Source organism: Mesoplodon mirus (genome assembly GCF_964341445.2).
Source record: "Mesoplodon mirus genome assembly, chromosome: X".
NCBI classification, from domain to species: domain Eukaryota; kingdom Metazoa; phylum Chordata; class Mammalia; order Artiodactyla; family Ziphiidae; genus Mesoplodon; species Mesoplodon mirus.
In genome coordinates this window covers 97,980,965-97,987,626 of record NC_138981.1, presented here as the reverse complement: position 1 = coordinate 97,987,626, position 6,662 = coordinate 97,980,965, and the positions used below count along the sequence as shown (strand labels likewise).

At 42.3% G+C, this 6,662-nt stretch overlaps 1 pseudogene across 1 annotated transcript; it reads left to right on the top strand.

The window, feature by feature from the left end:
* The first annotated feature begins 1,064 nt into the window (after window positions 1-1,064).
* On the top strand, window positions 1,065-6,443 carry LOC309796976 (SH3 domain-binding protein 5-like; annotated as a pseudogene). The gene is made up of 2 exons: window positions 1,065-1,148; window positions 5,205-6,443. The product of its transcript is annotated as an SH3 domain-binding protein 5-like (transcript).
* The last annotated feature ends 219 nt before the right edge of the window (window positions 6,444-6,662 follow it).

Below are 6,662 nucleotides of genomic sequence, written 5' to 3'. Positions count from 1 at the left end.
TAAGGATACAATTTAAGAAGTTAGAAAGAATATGGATACTTCCTCTTCGCCACTTCTCTTGGCTTGTGGTTATCTCTACCCTTCAGTCCTCTTTTGAGGAAAGTTATATATGTATGGGTATCATGTACAAAAATGTACTTCTTATTGTGGGATAGCATCAAAAGTTTGAAAACTACTGGTCTAGTGGCTGAGTTGGAAAGTGGCATGGCAAACTAAGTACCTAGGCCAGCCTTTCTGCTGAAAACAAGCTAAAATGCTGGATAAAATGCATCGATGCTCTGGCACAAAAGTAAAGAATATTTAGACTGAACAGTAATTGGAAACCCAGTGAGTTCATTTTAAGAAGTTGTTTTTGGCAGGAATCAAGATGGCGGAGCAGAAGGACGTGGAGCTCACCTCCTCCCACAAACACATCAAAAATACATCTACGTGTGGAGCAATTCTCACAGAAATGTGGAAACTGGCAGAAGAATTCTCATATTGTACAAACAAAGCTGCAAGAAAGATCTCCATGTAAATGGGTAGAACAGAAAGGAAAAAAAAAGGCATTGGGTTGGGATCTGTAACCCTGGGAGGGATCTGTAAGGAAGAGGTCTGCAAGGGTGGACCTTCGCCCTGGGGATAGAGCAGTTTGAGACACAATGTGGGCATCCCAGTCGTGGTGTCCTGTGCAGAGCAAACAAGCCCTCTTGCCTGCTGGGAAATCTGCTGAGACAGACAGCAAGGCTAGAGACGCCTACACTATTTGTGAGGAGTGTGCACGTGCTGGCTTGCCAACAACCAGGGCGGAGAGAGCCATGCACTGGCGGCTGCCACTTCACCACACTTTCCAACTAAAGAGGCAAACACCCCAGTCCTGCTCACTCCACAACACAGCCCAGCACAAGATCTGGGCAAAGACTCCATCTAGCTATGCAGAAAAAGAACAGGGCATCTGAGGTGTGATCTGGGTGGAGCTGTGGAAGCCACTGTCAGTGCATGCATGGGGTGGTGCCACAAGAGCCTGCAGATGCTAAGGGCTGAATTTCAGGCAGACAGGCCCTAGGAGAGGATTCAATCTCGCTATGGAAAGACAGCCTGAAGTGCCTGGGGCGTGGTCCCAGTGGAGCAGCGATGGCCATCATCACTGTGCTCAGGAATATGCAGCAGTTCAGTTCACCCCAGCTCTGCCCACTCCACACTGTAGCTGAGCGCTAGATCTGGGGCAGACAGGTCCTGGGAGAAGACTGCCACAGAGGCAGCAAGCAGCACAGTCACCTCAATTCCTACAGCCAAGACACCCCAACCCCAAGCCCCAGCTTACTTCACACCACAGCTGTGTACTAAATCTGGGACAAACACAGCAGAGAAAGAGATGCAACCCTGGGCTGCTACTGAATGGAACTGCAGATGCCTTCACAGGTGCTACATAGGTCCTCTGTGACCACACAGGCCTCACTTGCTTCAGAAATCACCTATTTTGGGGCAGGGCAAGCACCCAAGGGCAATGGAGTCTGACTGAACCCGACCCTCAGGGCTTCTGCTCCAACAACTGGGGAACAGGCCCTACCCCTGACAAGGCAGGGATAGCCACAGAGCAAAGAGGAAGCCCCACCCAACATCCACTGCAGGGTCTAGACACCACAACAGAAATCACAGCCCCTATCAAGGGGATAACGGCCAGCACACCCCGAGGAAAGGTGTGGCTGGCAGCTATACCAAAACCAGCCCTTGTACCAAAAACACTGTACACTCACAGTCTACACAGGGATGTGCCCACATAAAAACACCCCTTCAAGACCACAGTAGATAACTGTTTCTCCTAAAATGAAAAGACAGAGGATCTATTTCTAATTAAAAGAACAAATAATGAAACAGACCTCACCAATCTACTAGTACCCGAGTTGAAAAAACAAAATCAGCAAACCTCAAACCATGTTTATCAAGAACAATTTTCCAAATAAATGAAACTAAAAGTTTAAAAATAAAGTTAGAAAAAGATCAGTATATCTGAATTAAACAAAAGCAGTTAACAAAAATAAGAACAGAAATTAATGATATAAGAAAACTAACAAAGAGATCAATAAAGCCAAATTTTTAAATATAGCAATAACATTTAGAAACCTCTGGCAGTCTAATGGAGAAAAAAAAAAGGAGTACAGAGACACACAAAAAAAACTTAGTAATTACATAATGGACTGAAGTATAGGTAGAGAGTTCACAATTACCAAGTGGTTATACAATTAAAATGAAAGGCAAATACAGTCCACCTAATGGGAGAAGATGATGCAGTATATGTAACTAAAAAAGATTCATTATCTATGACATATAAAGTATCAATATTTCTACAAATCTATAAAATAAATATAAACAATCTAATAGAGATAAAAGGTCAAAAGACTTGAACAGGCATTTCAGGAATAGGGAAAAGAAATGGACAATAAAATTCTATGAATAGATGCATACACTTATTAAATAACCTGGAAAGTGTATATTGAAATCATACCAGTTCACACCCACCAGATAGGCAAATATGAAAAATCTGACATTGCTATTGAGTTGTGAGGATGTAGAATTTCTAGAACTCTAATGCAGTGCTTGTGGGAGTACAAATTATTAGAACCATTTTGAAAAAAATGATATTTAACATTATCTAGTAAAGTTGATGATGCACATATCTTTTTATGTAACAATTCCATTTGTAGATATAGACCTTAGAGACGTTCTCACATATAAAGACAATGTGGCATGCAGAAGAACGTGAATAGCAGTGATGTTAGAAACAAAACACTGGAGACATCCAAATTTACATCAAGATCAACACTGATAAATAAATTCAAATGTATTCATACAATGGAAAACAACATAGCAGTGAAATTGAAAGACCTTCAGATGTATGTCTCAATGTGGGTGAATCTCATAAAGTTGAATGAACAAAGTGAGTTGCAGAAGAATACATATAGTCTGATCCTATTTCTACAATTTACATACATGAAAAAGAGTATAATATTTTGGGATGCATATCCAAATGGCAAAATTAAAATAAAAATCAAAGCCATTATGAATAATATTTAGAAGAGCTATTACCTCTGAGAGGAAAGGAGAGAGAGGAGTATGATCGAAGGGTACACAAATGGATTCAAAGGTACTCATAATTTGGTGTATTGGATGCTGTGTGTTGGGTAAACAGTGCTCTTTTTAGAATTTTTTTCATAAATTATAAGTAATAAAATGTTTCACACTAAAATATAAATAAAGCATTATAAAATATATTATCTGAAATTGTCCAGAGTTCACTTCAAATTTCTTAACGTTTCGTAGATGTTGTTTACTAGCAAGTCCATATTAAAGGAATACCGAAAAATTAAGAGATTATTGTATGAGGTGATTCTAAAGTGACCTTGATTCACCCTCCTTCAGCTAATATGTTCATCTGTTAGGCTTGTTCAATAAGATATGTCTGTAATTACCATGCATGAGTTGTTGCTTCCAAGTGGAAAAGGAAGATGACACTGGCTACACTTTGTTCTATACAAGTAGCCATCTACATGCTTTTTCCTTTTCATTCTGACCTAAAATGGAAATTTTGAGATAAATTTTCTTTTTGATTAAGGATAAAATATTATTGTCACAAAGTCACTGAACCAGAACTAAGGATCCAACCATAGAGACGCTAAGTAAAAGCTATATTTATTTGATATACTCATGTTTTCTCTGTATATTTCAAGGCATTTCTAAATAACTTCACTAATAATTACCACCCATTATTAAGAACCACTTACTTTTCCCCAGTGAGCTGAAATCAAGTTTAAAAAAGATATCATGCAAGAAAAAAAATCCCCTAGAAGCTGTTCCTGAAAATTAACTTTGGTTTTTCTGAGATCCTTTGGGATACTAAATTGCAACAATAAGCTCTAAAAGCATTCCTCTAAATTCCCCCACTAATATACCTGAGATTAAATCAAATGGATCATACTTTCCCTGATAATTATATTATTTTAGTAAGGTTAATCTTTAAGTAGAAAAGAATGAGTGATTTTTGTTGCTTCTATCATTTCTGTGAAATAATCATTTTCAGAGCTCAAAGATGGGCCTTGCCATTTATAAAATCCTATCTGATTTAATAGAATGATATTTCTAATATTGCTATTTCTAATATTGAGTTTTACACAGAGTAAAATAAAGTGGCTTTCTTCTGAAAAACTCCAAATATCAAATAAAGAAGTCCAATTTCCAATCTGTTATAAATTTGAAACTAATTTATCAGGAAACAAGAAGTCAGATTGTAATGTAGAAAGAAAAGAAATTACTAATATGAGCAAATTAGATAAAGAAGCTATTCATATACTTTAAGACTCTTGACATCTTCTAATCAGGCTACGGAAGAATTTCATATATCTCTTGGGCAGTGCTTTCTCCCTGATATCCATAATTTTGTCTTCCACCCCATCTGCATCTTATTATTTCATTCAGCATGTGTAGGGACATAAACATCATGTATATCTTTACAGCTTGTCAATGTATCGTGTTGACATTAAAAATCAATCTTTGGTGATAGAGATTAGAATAGTTATTTGTCTGCATGGTTGTAGAGGGTAGCAGGGCAAAGGTACTGACTAGAAATTTTTGTGAGGGACCTTTTTGGGTGTAATGGAAATGTTCTTTATTTGGTCTGAGAGTAAGGCATATATATTTGTAAATATTAATTTGATCTGTACACTTAAGGTTTGTGTATTTCACTCTACATAAATTTATTCTCAGTAATGTATTAGCAAAAGAAAAAAAAGAATATAAATTAGAGTATCTTGATTCATGGTTTCCCTTCAGATTTAGAATATAATCCAAATATCTTATGGCTTGTGAAGTTCTACGTAATCTTGTTCTTATATGTCTGTCCATCTTCCTTTCCTGACGCTCTTGTTTTGCTTACGTTTTCTTTGGCCCTGTGGTTCTTGCTGTTCTTTTTTTTTTTTTTTTTTTTTTTTTTTGCGGTACATAGGCCTCTCACTGTTGTGGCCTCTCCTGTTGCAGAGCACAGGCTCCGGACGCGCAGGCTCAGTGGCCATGGCTCACGGGCCCAGCCGCTCCGCGGCATGTGGGCTCTTCCCGGACCAGGGCACGAACCCGTGTCCCCTGCATCGGCAGGTGGACTCTCAACCACCGCGCCACCAGGGAAGCCCTTGCTGTTCTTTAAAACTACACAAGCCAGCAGTGCCTCCTGATAGCGCTGGGTGGGGCAGAGCCCGCGGCCACCACTCCCCGTGGTCCCTCCAAAGGGGGACTCATACTCCGAGGAAGAGAAAGAGGGGATGGAGCCGGGGCGGGAGGAGGAGGAAGGTGGATCCCCGGATGCAGGGAGAACTGAAGACATTCAATCAATCCACAGATGATATCAACAGACGCGAAACTGAACTTGAGGTTATCTGTCACAAGTTCCGCTCTGTTCTGGTAGAAGCGATGGTGAAACTGGACAAGCTGGTGAAGAAAACTCACAAAGCTGTGGAAGACCCGAAGCCCTACTGGGAGGTGTGGAGGGCGGCGAGGCTGGCTCAGCTGGAAGCTCTGAGAACCACGCAGGACCTCCTGAGCTGCCACGGAGACTATCCCGCTGGCTGAGCAGTGCCTGCTGGAGGATGGCAAGCGGCAGTTCGACTCGGCCTCGCAGGAGATGCTGAATCAGCCACGCAGAGGGTCATGGAGGCGGAGCTGACCAAGACTGCACAAGGAGTCTGCAGCCAGGTACAACATGGCCATGGACCACATGTGGCAGCTGGAGGACAAACGCGAGAAGATAGTGGACGACCTGCAGGCCAAGCTGTCATGGTGAAGGGCGAATACAAGATGGCCCTGAGGAACCTGGAGACGATCTCAGACATGATGCACGAGCAGCAGCACGCCAGTGCGACTGGGGCCTCGCAGCCGCGACGTCAGGGCCAAAGGTGGCAGCGCGACCACAGAGAAGCTGTTGGGGCGCAAGCCCGAGCTGGATGCCGTTTCTGTGGCCTCCGAGGCTTCTGAAGATGACAACTGTAGCACCTCTCTGTCCGAAAATGACTCGGAAACCCAGTCTGTGTCCAGCTTCAGCTCAGGACCCAGGAGCCAGTCTGAGATACCCGACCACTGACCAGATCCCCATGGCTGTGAGGTCCGGCAGCCTGGACCTGCCCAGCCCCGTGTCCGTCAGAGTTCATGATGATGTTCCCGGTGCTGGGCAAATACAGCAGGACCTCCTTCCCCAAGTGTGAGGTAGAGTGAGATGACAGGGCAAAAGGGGCAGGGAATAAAACAAGTGACAAAGCCAACAACCGGGACGTCAGCAAGCAGTGCCATGGCAAGATCCAAAGCAGCCCCTCCCCGCGAGGGCCGTGACTTGGAGGATGAAATGCTTGTGGCAACTGTCCCTCCAGTGCTCAAAGGGCAGAGACGGGATCATCCCTGACATAAAAATGGTGCAGATCGGCTGATCCATCACAGCTCTGGCCCAAGTGCATATCAATATTTATACATGAAACTGTATGGAAAACATTGTGCCACTTATCACTTAATATGTATGTAAGTCCCCTACATACCAACCAGTTCCCTTCCACGAGCACAGTTTGTAAGTCCAATTTGTTCATAAGTCCAATAAAGTTAGCCTAGGTACCCAACTAACACAACTGGCTATGTAGTACTGTACTGTAATA